The 13,867-nt window shown below is 40.2% G+C and overlaps 1 protein-coding gene across 2 annotated transcripts in view; it reads left to right on the top strand.

The window, feature by feature from the left end:
• Positions 1-13,867, top strand: part of OCA2 (OCA2 melanosomal transmembrane protein) — a gene marked incomplete at its 5' end in the record, with an annotated part of 171,552 nt that overhangs the window by 142,063 nt on the left and 15,622 nt on the right. The gene's annotated exons all lie outside the window — the stretch shown is intronic.

The raw sequence follows: 13,867 nt of genomic DNA, 5'->3' as shown, positions 1-13,867 counted from the left end.
TTACTCATTTATCATAAATGGATGGGGCAATTCTACATATAGACTGAGTGCCCAAACTTAAATGTCTGACCTGGGGACAGCCAGCAGATATCAACAACAGAATGGCAACCAGTAAGAGAGTAAGACAGAGACAAGTGCACAATGACACCAGTGGTGGTATGTGCAGAAAGGACAGGTGTGATGCATGCAGGGAGGACACGTGTGGTGGGTACAGAGAGGGCAGATGTGGTGGGTGCAGACAGGATATATATGGCAGGTGCAGGGAGGACAGGTGTGGTGGGTACAGGGGGAGGTTAATATCTGTCTTTGCTTGTAAAAGGCTACTGCATATTTTCTCTGTAGGCAAGTGGGTATAGCCTGTGAGCTTCTCAGATTTTTCAATGAAAGGTGGATAGCACCATTTTCTATTAAAAATTTCAACTCCAAATGTTGTCAATAAATTAAAAATTCAAAACAGACCCTTCTGGCTTCTGCTCTTTACATTTTCTTTTCCAGAGGAGCCTCTACCCTTAGGGCTTACTGTCTGGTATTACTCATTATGGTCCCAGGATAGCCATCAATCTAGAAGTCCTGTGCCTGCCCTTGCAGGGTTGCCTGGGTGGCACCGTGTGCCCCAATGCACTCTCTCCAACTCCCAGAACCACTGCTTCTTCCTGCTTGTTTTTTTTTTTTAATTTTATATTGGACTATAGTTGACTTACAAGGTTGGGTTAGTTTCAGGTATGTAGCATATATCTATTATTTTCCAGATTCTCTTCACCTATAGGTTATTACTGAGTATTGAGTAGAGTTCCTGTGTTATACAGTAGGTCCTTGTTGATTATCTATTTTATATATAGTACTGTGTATATGTTGATCCCAACCTCATAATTTGTCCTTGCCCCCAATCTTTCCTCTGTGGTAACCATAAGTTTGTTTTTGAAGTCTGTGACTCTGTTTCTGTTTAATAAATTATCTCATTTATATCATTATTTTAAGATTCCACATTTAATTGGTGTCATATGATATTTGTCTTTCTCTGTCTTCTTTACTTCGTTTAGTATGATAATCTTTAGGTCCATCCATGTTGCTGCAAATGGAATTATTTCATTCTTTTTAATGGCTGAGTAATATTCCATATATATATATTCCATATTCTAATATATATATATTCCATTATATATATATATTCCATTATATATATATAATGTGTGTATATATATATATATATATATATATATATATATACACACACACACACACACACACACACACCACAACTTCTTTATCCATTCATCTGTCAATGGACATTTGAGTTACTTCCATGTCTTGGATGTTGTAAATAGTGCAGCAAAGAACATTGGGGGTGCACTTGTCGTTCCAAACTATGGTTTTCTCTAGGTATATGCCCAGAAGTGGGATTGATGGATCGTATGGTAATTCTATTTTTAGTTTTTTAAGGAACCTCCATACTGTTCTCCATAGTGATTGTACCAATTTACATTCCCAACAACAGTGTAAAAGGGTTCCCTTTTCCTCAAACCCTTTCCAGCATTTATTGTTTGTAGACATTTTGATGACGGCCATTCTGACTGCTATGAGGTGATACCTCATTGTAGTTTTGATTTGCATTTCTCTAATAAGTAATATTGAGCTTCTTTTCATGTGCTTTTTGGCCATCTGTATATCTTCTTTGAAGGAATGTCTATGTAGGTCTTCTGCCAATTTTGGATTGGGTTGTTTGTCTTTTTGATATTGAACTGCTTGTAAAATTTGGAGATTAATCCTTTGTCAGTTGCTTCATTTGCAAATATTTTCTCCCATTCTCAGGGTTTTCTTTTCATCTTGTTTATGGTTTCCTTTGCTGTGCAAAAGCTTTTAAGTTTCATTAGGTCCCATTTGTTTATTTTTGATTTTATTTCCATTTCTCTAGAAGGTGGGTCAAAAATTATCTTGCTGTGATTTATGTCATAGAGTGTTCTTCTTATGTTTTCCTCTAGGAGTTTTATAGTGTATGCCATTACATTTAGGCCTTTAATCCATTTTGAGTTTATATTTGTGTATAGTGTTAGGGAGTGTTCTAATTTCATTCTTTTACATGTAGCTGTCCAGTTTTCCCAACACCACTTATTGAAGAGGCTCTCTTTTCTCTATTGTATATTATTGCCTCCTTTATCAAAGATAAGGTGACCACATGTGCATGGGTTTATCTCTGGCCTTTCCCTCCTATTCCATTGATCTTTATTTCTGTTTCTGTGCCAATACCATACTGTCTTGATTACTATATCTTTGTAGTATAGTCGGAAGTCAGGGAGCCTGATTCTTCAAGCTCGTTTTTCTTTCTCAAGATTGCTTTAGATATTCGGGGTCTTTTGTGTTTCCATACAAGCTGAAATTTTTTGTTCTAGTTCTGTGAAAAATGCCAGTGGTAGTTTAATAGGGATTGCACTGAATCTGTAGATTGCTTTGGGTAGTATAGTCATTTTCACAATGTTAATTCTTCCAATCCAAGAACATGGTATATCTCTCCATCTGTTTTTATCATCTTTAATTTCTATCATCAGTGTCATAGTTTTCTGCATACAGGTCTTTTTTCTCCTTAGGTAGGTTTATTCCTAGGTATTTTATTCTTTGTGTTGCAATGGTAAATGGGAGTGTTTCCTTAATTTCTCTTCCAGATTTTTCATCATTAGTGTATAGGAATGCAAGAGATATCTGTGCATTAATTTTGTATCCTGCTACTCTATGACATTCATTGATTAACTCTAGTAGTTTTCTGGTAGCATCTTCAGGATTTTCTATGTATAGTATCATGTGCTCTGCAAGCAGTGGCAGTTTTATTTCTTCTTTTCTGATCTGGATTCCTTTTATTTCTTTTTCTTCTCTGATTGCTGTGGCTAAAACCTCCAAGACTATGTTGAGTAATAGTGGTGAGAGTGGACAACGTTGTCTTGCTTCTGATCTTTGAGGAAAGGTTTTCAGTTTTTCACCACTGAGAACAATACAGGCTGTGGGTTTGTCATAGGTGGTCTATATTATGTTGAGGTAAGTTCCCTCTATGCTTACTTTCTGGAGGGTTTTTATCATAAATGGGTGTTGAATTTTATCAAAAGCTTTCTCTGTATCTATTGAGATGATCATATGTTTTTTCTCCTTCAATTTGTTAATATGGTATATCACATTGATTGATTTGTGTATATTGAAGAATCCTTGCATTCCTGTGATAAACCCGACTTGTTCACGGTGTCGGATCCTTTTAATGTGCTGTTGGATTCTGTTTGCAAGTATTTTGTTGAGGATTTTTGCATTTATGTTCATCAGTGATATTGGCCTATAGTTTTCATTTTTTGTGACATCTTTGTCTGGTTTTGGTATCAGAGTGATGGTGGCCTCCTAGAATGAGTTTGGGAGTGTTCCTCCCTCTGCTATATTTTGGAAGGGTTTGAGAAGGATAGTTGTTAGCTCTTCTCTAAATGTTTGTTAGAATTCGCCTGTGAAGCCATCTGGTCCTGAGCTTTTCTTTCTTGGAAGACTTTTAATCACAGTCTGAATTTCAGTGCTTGTGATTGGTCTGTTTATATTTTCTATTTCTTCCTGGTTCAGTCTCAGAAGGTTGTGCTTTTCTAAGAATTTGTCCATTTCTTCCAGGTTGTCCCTTTTTTTGACATATAATTGCTTCTAGTAATCTCTCATGATTCTTTGTATTTTGGCAGTGTCAGTTGTTACTTCTCCTTTTTCATATCTAATTCTATTGATTTGAGTCGTCTCTCCTTTTTTCTTGGTGAGTCTGGCTAATGGTTTATCAATTTTGTTTATCTTCTCAAGAATCAGCTTTTAGTTTTATTGATCTGCGCTATTGTTTCTTCATTTCTTTTTCATTTATTTCTAATCTGATCTTTATGATTGCTTTCCTTCTGCTAACTTTGGGGTTTTTTTGTTCTTTCTCTAATTGCTTTAGGTGTAAAGTTCGGTTGCTTATCTGAGATGTTTCTTTTTCTTGAGGTACGATTGTATTGCTATAAACTTCCCTCTTAGAACTGCTTTTGCTGCATCACATAGGTTTTGGGTCATCGTGTTTTCATTGTCATTTGTTTCTAGTTTTTTTTTTTTACTTCCTCTTTGCTTTCTTCAGTTATCTCTTGCTTATTTTGTAGTGTATTGATTAGCCTCCATTTTTTTGTATTTTTTTCAGATTTTTTTCCTGTACTTGGTATCTAGTCTCATAGCATTGTGGTTGGAGAAGATACTTGATACGATTTCAATTTTCTTAAATTTACCAAGGCTTGATTTGTGATCCAAGATATGATCTATCCTGGAGGTTGTTCCATGAGCACTTGAGAAGAAAGTGTAATCTGCTGTTTTTGGATGGAATGTCCTATAAATATCACTTAAGTCCATCTTGATTATTGTATCATTTACAGCTTGTGTTTCCTTCTCTATTTGCATTTTGGATGATCTGTCCATTGGTGAAAGTGGGGTGTTAAAGTCCCTTACTATGATTGTGTTACTGTCGATTTCCCCTTTTATGGCTGTTAGTATTTGCCTTATGTATTGAGGTGCTCCTATGTTGGGTGTGTAAATATTTAAAATTGTTCTATCTTCTTCTTGGATTGATCCCTTGTTCATTATGTAGTATCGTTCTTTGTCTCTTCTAATAGTCTTTATTTTAAAGTCTATTTTTTCTGATATGAGAATTGCTACTCCAGCTTTCTTTTGATTTCCATTTGCCTGGAATATCTTTTTCCATCCCCTCACTTTCAGTCTGTATGTTTCCCTAAGTCTGAAGTGGGTCTCTGGTAGGCAGCATATATACAGATCTTTTTTTTTTATACATTCAGCCAGCCTATGTCTTTTTGTTGGAGCACTTAATCCATTTACATTTAAAGTAATTATCGATATGTATGTTCCTATTACCATTTTCTTAATTGTTTTGGGTTTGTTATTATAGGTCTTTTCCTTCTTTTGTGTTTCCTGCCTAGAGAAGTTCCTTTAGCATTTGTTGTAAAGCTGGTTTGGTGGTGCTGAATTCTCTTAGCTTTTGCTTGTCTGTAAAGATTTTATTTTCTCCGTCGAATCTGAATGAGATCCTTCTGGGTAGAGTAATGTTTTTCTCCTTCATCACTTTAAATATGTCCTGCCACTCCCTTGTGGCTTACAGAGTTTCTGCTGAAAGATCAGTTGTTAACCTTATGGGGATTCCCTTGTATGTTATTTGTTGCTTTTCCCTTGCTGCTTTTAATATTTTTTCTATGTATTTAATTTTTGATAGTTTGATTAATATGTGTCTTGGCATGTTTCTCCTTGGATTTATCCTGTATGGCATTCTCTGCACTTCCTGGGCTTGATTAACTATTTCCTTACCCATATTAGGGAAGTTTTCAACTATAATCTCTTCGAATATTTTCTCAATCCCTTTCTTTTTCTCTTCTTCTCCTTTGGGACCCCTATAATTCGAATGTTTGTGCATTTAATGTTGTCCCAGAAGTCTCTAAGACTGTCCTCAATTCTTTTCATTCTTTATTCTTTATTCTACTTTGCGGTACTTATTTCCACTATTTTATCTTCCAGGTCACTTATTCGTTCTTCTGCCTCAGTTATTCTTCTATTGATTCCTTCTAGAAAATTTTAAATTTCATTTATTGTTTTGTTCATCATTGTCTGTTTGCTCTTTAGTTCTTCTAAGTCCTTGTTAAAAGTTTCTTATATTTTCTCCTTTCTATTTCCAAGATTTGGGATCATCTTTACTATCATTACTCTGAATTCTTTTTCAGGTAGACTGCCTATTTCCTCTTCATTTGTTTGGTCTGGTGGGTTTATAGCTTGCGCCTTCATCTGCTGTGTATTTCTCTGTCTTCTCATTTTGCTTAACTTACTGTGTTTGGGGTCTCCTTTTCACAGGCTGCAGGTTTGTAGTTCCGTTGTTTTTGGTTTCTGCCCCCAGTGGGTAAGGTTTGTTCACTGGGTTGTGTAGGCTTCCTGGTAGAGGGGACTGGTGCCTGTGCTCTGGTGGATGAGGCTTGATATTGTCTTTCTGGTGGGCAGGACTTCATCCGATGGTCTGTTTTGGAGTTCTGTGACCTTATTATGATTTTAGTCAGCCTCTCTGCTAATGGTTGGGGTTGTGTTCCTCTCTTGGTAGTTGTTTGCCATAGGGTGTACAACACTGTAGCTTGCTGGCCGTTGAGTGGAGCTGGGTCTTAGAGCTGATACGGAGATCTCCGGGAGAGCTTTCACCATTTGATATTACATGGAGCCAGGAGGTCTCTGGTTGTCCAGTGTCCTGAACTCAGCTCTCCCTCCTCTGAGGCTTAGGTCTGACATCTGGCCAGAGCATGAAAACCCAGAAAGAAAGAGAGAGAGAGAGAGAGAGAGAGAGAGAGAAAGAAAGAAAGAAAGAAAAAAAAAAGGTTATTAAAATAAAAAATTATTAAAAATAAAGTATTTAAAAGTAATTAAAATGAAAGAAAGAAAAAGAGAGCAACCAAATGAAAAAACAAATCCACCAATGATAACCAGCACTAAAAACTGTACTAAAAAAAATAACTGGACTGACAGAACTCTAGGACATATGGTAAAAGCAAAGCTATACAGAAAATATCACAGAAAGAAGCATACACATACACACTCACAAAAAGAGAAAAAGGAAAAAATATATATATCTTTATATAAAAAAGGAAGATAACAAACAAATCAATAAACAAATCTACCAATGATAATAAACTCTAATTACTAAACTAAGATAAACATAAAACCAAAAACAAATTAGATGCAGAAAGCAAACCCCAAGTCTACAGTTGCTCCCAAAGTCCACCACCTCAATTTTGGGATGATTCGTTGTCTATTCATGTATTCCACAGATGCAGGGTACATCAAGTTGATTGTGAAGATTTAATCCACTGCTCCTGAGGCTGCTGGGAGAGATTTCCCTTTCTCTTCTTTGTTTGCAGAGCTCCTGGGGTTCAGCTTTGGATTTTGCCCTGCCTCTGTGTGTACATCACCTGAGAGCGTCTGTTCCCTGCCCAGACATGATAGAGTTAAAATAGCAGCTGGTTATGGGGCTCCAGCTCACTGAAGCTGGGGGTAGGTAGGGTACGGAATGCAGTGTGAGCCTGCGGTGGCAGAGGCTGGTGTGACGTTGCAGCAGCCTGAGGTGTGCCGTGTGTTCTCCCAGGGAAGTTGTCCGTGGATCACGGGACCCTGGCAGTGGCGGGCTGCACAGGCTCCTGGGAGGGGAAGTGTGGGTAGTGACCTGTGCTTGCACACAGGATTCTTGGTGGCTGCAGCAGCAGCCTTAGCATTTCATGCCCTTCTCTGGTGTCCATGCTGATACCCCCAGCTCTCGCCCATCTCTGGAGCTCGTTTAGGCAGTGCTCTGAGTCCCCTCTCCTCACACACCCCCCAAAAATGGTCCTTTGCCTCTTAGACAGTTCCAGACTTTTTCCTGGACTCCCTCCTGGCTAACTGTGGTGCACTAGCCCCATTTAGGCTGTGTTCACACAGCCAACCCAAGTCCTCTCCCTGGGATCTGACCTCTGAATCCCGAGCCTCAGCTCCCAGCCCCCATTCGCCCCAGTGGGTGAGCAGACAAATGTCTCAGCCTTGTGATTGCTGTTCGGCACCAATCCTCTTTGTCGGAATCTCTTCACTTTGCCCTCTTCACCCCTATTGCTGTGCTCTCCTCTGTGGCGCCAAAGCTTCCCCCCTCCACCACCCACAGTCCCCGCCTGCGAAGGGGCTCCTAGTGTGGGGAAACTTTTCCTCCTTCACAGCTCCCTCCCAGAGGTGCAGGTCCTGTCCCTATTCTTTTGTCTCTGTTTTTTCTTTTTTCTTTTGCCCTACCCAGGTACGTGGGGAGTTTCTTGCCTTTTGGGAGGTCTGCGGTCTTCTGCCTGCGTTCAGTAGGTGTTCTGTAGGAGTTGTTCCACACGTAGGTGTATTTCTGATGTATTTGTGGGGAGGAAGATTATCTCCACGTCTTACTCTTTCACCATCTTGAAGGTCTGTCTAGATACTTTTTGATTTCTTCTTTGACCCACTGATTCTTCAGGAGCATGTGGTTTCATTTCCATATATTTGTAAGTTGTCCAGCTTTCTTCTTGTTATTGATGTCTAGTTTCACACCATTGTAATTGTAAAAGATCATTGATATGATTTCTTTCTTCTTAAATTTCTTAAGACTTGTTTTGTGACTTAACGTATGATCTATCCTGCAGACTGCTCAGTGTGTGCTTGAGAAGAATGTGCATTTTGCTACTATTGGATGGAATGTTCTGTATATGACTGTTAGGACTATTTCTTTTAAACTGTAGTTTAAACACAATATTTCTTCATTGATTTTCTATCTGGATGATCTTTCTTTACATAGGACATTGAAATCCACTGATCTGTTAATAGTTGCTTAATATAGTTAGGTGCTCTGATGTATAATGCACATATATTCACAATTGTAAAAGCTATGAATGAATTGACTCCTTTATTATTATATAGTGACTTTTTTGTCTCTTAATGGTTTTTGACTTAAAGTCTATTTTTTCTGACATAAAGAATCTACTTCTGCTCTCTTTTGTTTTTCATTTGCATGGAATATCTTTTTCCATCACTCCACTTTGAGCCTGTGTGTATCCTGTGGCAGCATATAGTTGGGACTTGTTTTTTCTCATTTGTTTTTCTTTTTTCTTTTTTTAAATCCATTCAGCCACTCTGTGCCTTTTGATTGGAGAATTTAATCCATTTACATTTAAAGTAATTGTTGATAGGTAAAGACTTACTATTGCTGTCTTGTTAATTGTTGTTTTCTGGCTATTTTGTAGTTCCTTTGTATCTTTCTTGTTATCTTCCTTTGTAAATTGATAATCTTCTGTAGTGGTATGTTTTCATTCTCTTCTCTTTATCTTGTGTGTATATGCTATAGGTTTTTGTAGTGTGGTTAACCTGAAGCCTTAATAAAATATCTTATAACAGTCTATTTTAACTAATGACTCAACTTTAATTGCATACAAAAAATCTATTGTTTTACTTCACACTACATTTAATGTTTTTGTTGTCACAATGTACATCTTTTAATCTTGTGTCTTCATTAACAAGTGACTGTAACTATAATTATTTTAATACTTTCATCTTTTAACCTTTATACTAGGGTTAAGTGATTCACACATCACCATTACAGTGTTAGAGTATTCTGAATTTGACTGTATACTTACCAGTAAATTTTATACTTTCCTTTTTTCATGTTATTAATTAGCATGTTTTCATTTCAGCTTGAAGGATTTTCTTCAGCATTTCTTGCAAGGCTGGTCTAGTGGTAATGAACTCCCTCAGCTTCTGTTTGTTTGGGAAAGTCTTTATCTTTCCTTCATTTCTGAAGGACAGCTTTGCTAGGTAAAGTGTTTTTGGTTGGCAGGTTTTTTTTCTTCCATCACTTTGACTATATCATCCCATTCTCTTGTGAATTGTTAAGGTTTCTACTGAGAAATCCACTGATAGCCTTGTGGGGGATTCCTTTGTTTGAGAGAAATTTATTTTCTCTTGCTGCTTTTAAAATTCTCTTTGTCTTTGATTTTAGACACTTTTATTATCATGTGTCTTAGAGAAGAATATTTTAGATTGAAATTTTGGGGTGATTTATTAGCTTCATGAACTTGGATTATCAAAATCTTCCCCCAGATTTGGGAGTTCTTAGCCATTATTTCTTTTAAGTAAGCTTTCTGCCCCCTTTCCTCTCTTCCCCTTCTGGGACTACAATGATACATAGGTTTTTTTCTGTAGGTTTTCTTCATTTCTCTTCATTCTCTTTTCTTTTTGCTCCTCTGATTGGATAATTTCAAATGACTTGTCTTTGAGCTCACTGATTCTTCTGCTTAATCCAGTCTGCTGTTGAAGCTCTCTCTTGAATTTTTCAGTTCAGTCATTGTATTCTTCAGCTCCAAAATTTCTGTTTGGTTCTTTTTAATGTTTTCTGTCTCTTCATTGAACTTCTCATTTTGTTCTTGTTTTGTTTTCCTATTTTTTCCAAATTGTTTACTTGAGTTCTCTTGTAGCTCTCTGCGCATCTTTAGAACAATTATTTTGAATTCTGTGTCTGACAATTCTTGAATCTCCATTTCTTTGGGGTCAATCATTGGAAGTTTACACTTTTTCTTTGGTGGAGTCATGTTTCCCTGATTCTTCTTGTTCCCTGTAGCCTGGCACAAGTGTCTGCACATGTGGAGAAGCAGCCATCTCTTCCAGTCTTTATGGAAAATATCTTCACCTGCAGTTGGGGACATGCTTGAGAGTACCATGACCTGAGCACAGGGCACCAATTGTGAGGGCACGTAGCAGCTCTAGTTCCAGGGCGCATGGTGACTTGTTGACTCAGCATGCTGGAGTCCACATCATTGATACTGTGTGGTCTTTGGTGAGTGGTGTGGATGGTCCACAGAGACTTCAAGGACTGTTGTGGTCCTCAGTGGTGCCTCCAGTTCCTGCAGCTAGGGACCAGGGTTGATGAAAGTGGTGATCAGAGCTGGTGGTGTACATACACTTGGCTGCAGGGGCCAGCAGCAGGTGCCTGTGTGGTGGCAAGGGCCAGTTACAAACACGCATATACTGATGGGGTTCTGGTGAAGCAGCAAGGACTGAGGCCACCTGTAGTTGCACTGGAAGCTGCAGGGGCCCTGCTCTTGGTGTATACTTCCATAGCTGCTGGTTCTTGCCATGGGTACATGGCAGTGGAGGCTAGTTTTGGGAGTCAGACTGGGGTCATGCAGGTGTACAGTTGGAGGGGCTAGCTACAGGTGAGCAGAGTAGTATAAGCTCTATGACAGGACATAGAGATGAACCAGGGCCCACAAGCAACTGTGAGGGCCTTGGCTATTGTGGTACAGTCCTGTGGCTGCAAGATCTTGCCACAGGAGTGGGAAGTCGAAGTCAGCGACTGGTGTCAGCGACTGGTGTGCATAAGAGCACAGCTGGAGGAGCTACCATGGGGGTGGTCACCTGCAGGATTCTAGGCTGGTATCTTGCATTCTCACAGCTGCTGGTGTGGGCTGGCTACTGGTCCTGGTCCCAGGTTATGGTGGGGCCTTGCATGAGGGAATGGGAAGGGACTCAGATGGCTTGTGTCAGTGAACACAAATACTTGTGGGGCATAAACCATTAAAATCTTCAGGAGGTCTGCAGCAGCTGTGCTGGTCATTGGTTTCTTCAGTGGTGAAAGCTACCAGAATCATCTATAGAGCAGGTCGCTGGAAACCATAGTAACTCCTAGTGTGAGGCTGACACTGGTAGCCCCTGCTTTTCTTCCTTGTTCTTAACTGCTTCTATACAACTCAGATTTGACAGTTTCTGGCTGGGGTGAAACAAAACTGGGTCCTTTGTGCAGTTCCCTGAAAGGCTGGGGAAGTAGGTTTGCTCATACTGTTTTCTGTTTCCCAGTGAGGGGAATTATTTCTAAATAAGAAGTTCCCACTTGGTGCTGAGCAGTGTTGGCTTGGGAAATGGGATGATGCAGGCAAAATGAAGCTTTCTGGGACCTGGTATGAAGCCAGTGAGACAACACCCATTCTTGTAGGGTGTGGAATGGGGACCTGGCCAATGTTGTTTTCCTTCGTTTTTGTGTGGTTATTCTCAAGTTTTTTGTTCCACTATGTTGCTGAAGTTTCTTCAGAGGACTCCAGATCTCTCCCAAGGCTTTTTTTGGTAGATAGCTTTCTGCAGCCATCAGCCTATAACAGAATCTGGTACTTGTAACTATATGGTTTGGAACATGTGCACAGGAACAGTTGTCTTGATTTTTAGTAGCACTAGGGTCAAGGACCCTTTCCAACTTTTACACCTCAGTACCCCTGACAAGGGCCCAGCATCCTGTGCTTAGTTGTTCCAAGTCTGTTTCTTCGAGCCAACTAGCACATGAAGTCCTTTAGGGTGGAGGTTGGCCTTTTCTGACAGCATGCTGCTTGGTGTGTATGGTGCCTGGTGGCCACACTGTGTGTGTGTTTGCTCTGCTCATTGATGACTGGGTGCTGGGAGAAGCCCTACTTTGCTCGTTTCTCCAAAGAACCAAGACTTCAAGTCTGAAATTGCCTCTGTGACAATAATTGGGTTCATCATGAGACAACAGAAGGAAGGATTGAAATGTGCCATGGGCACTGCTCAGGGGCCCCTTCTGACAGGAATTTCTGTTTCTTTGTGAAGTAGACTTCCCAGGATGTTACTCATTTCTCTTCCAGTAGATATTTGGGGCTACCGAGAATGAAAAAGTGAACTGAAATTCTCCTTGGACCCAGCTAATAGGAAGGGCTCTTTCTCAGACCCTACAAGGCAACTCTGGAGAGCTTTTGGCAGGACTGGAAGAAGAGTGTGTACCGTAGGTGCATAGGTCTGTGGGTTGGCCACAGCCCATTGGTCAGGGCTCTGCTGGGGCTTATGGGGCTCTTCCACATGTCCTCCCTCTGGGGACACCTAGAGGCGGCAGTACTTCCTGGGATTTGCTCTACTCATAGCTGAACCTGAAGCTTCAGAGAGGCTTACGGTAACATGGGGTGCTTCTGTCTAGTCCACCCACTGGTCAAACAAACCACTGGCCAAGCCCAGAGTCAGTGGGGTAGGGTAGTAGATCTGTCTGTTTCACTAGAGACCGCTGCAGAAGGCATGCAAGTGAAGTCCTATTGCAGAGATAAAAGGATGGGGAGTGATCCAATCTCCCCAAATAAGCAATGAGGTGTTGCTTTTATGACATCAGGAAACCTAGTGTCCAGTAGAGCATAGCTCTGTTGTCCCCTAATTCTCTACAGCAAATGAAATCACATGTCATTTACATATCTCCACATTTTTTTTATCTTTCTGTCTGCGATTTTGGGTAGTCCTTTCCGGATGGGTTACTGTTGGAGCCCTCCTCTTCCTGCTCTTCACAGAGGTTCACACAAGGCAACTACTCCAAGGCAGCAGGTCCAGGGGTCCCTCCTTAACCTCTAATGGGCTGCTCTGAGGTACCTAACAGTGATAACATGGATTAACATCTCCTGAGGATATGCTGGAAGCAGGTCCAAGTATCCCTCCTTAACCTCTAATGGGCTGCTCTGAGGTACCTAACAGTGATAACATGGACTAACATCCCCTGAGCATATGCTGGAAGCAGGTCCAGGGGTCCCTCCTTAACCTCTAATGGGCTGCTCTGAGGTACCTAACAGTGATAACATGGACTAACTTCTCCTGAGCATGTGCTGGAAGCAGGTCCAGTGACTACATCTTCTTCTGTCCTTCATTAACAACATAAGTCACAAGGGGGCATGTTTTGGGAACACAAATTTCTCACAGAAACGTCACAACTGCTACGTGTTTCACTGATTACTATAATGTGAAATTTATCCCTATTAGAAAGATGCACTGGTTGTTGTCATGATTTACTAGAGAAGACTACTTCCTAGTCATTGAATCTCATGCTTGTTACATCATGAACATCAGCAGGTGTGGGATGACTGCACAGAGGCAGTGGTGAGACATGGTTTAGCACCGGTTTACCTTCATGCAGTTTGGAATCAGAGAAATGATTCTGGCTTGGCCACTTACAAGATCTGTGTCTCTCCATGTCTCGATGTCCTTATCTATCCATTGAGGGTATAACATACACACCTGGAGGAAGTTTGAGGATTAACTAAGATGATGTATGCATGGAGATAGTGTAAGACCTGATCCACTGCAGGGCTAATAAATGCTGCTTAGATGGTTGTGGTCCCAAGCACTGTGTTAGATTCTATGCGACTTCACCCCATTTAGGAATCCACAGCAGCAGCTGGAGAAGGAGCTGAGGAGAAGGGGGACCAGTTGGTCATGTGGCTGGAAACAAAGACTTACTGATGGGCTCAAACTCAAGGTTTTGTGGATTCCAAAGTTTGCTTTGGTTTCCTTT

The sequence above is a fragment of the Mesoplodon bidens genome (assembly GCF_964165515.1).
Source record: "Mesoplodon bidens genome assembly, chromosome: 8".
NCBI classification, from domain to species: Eukaryota; Metazoa; Chordata; class Mammalia; order Artiodactyla; family Ziphiidae; genus Mesoplodon; species Mesoplodon bidens.
The sequence above is the reverse complement of the archived record's forward strand: the minus strand, read 5'-3'. Positions and strand labels throughout refer to the sequence as shown.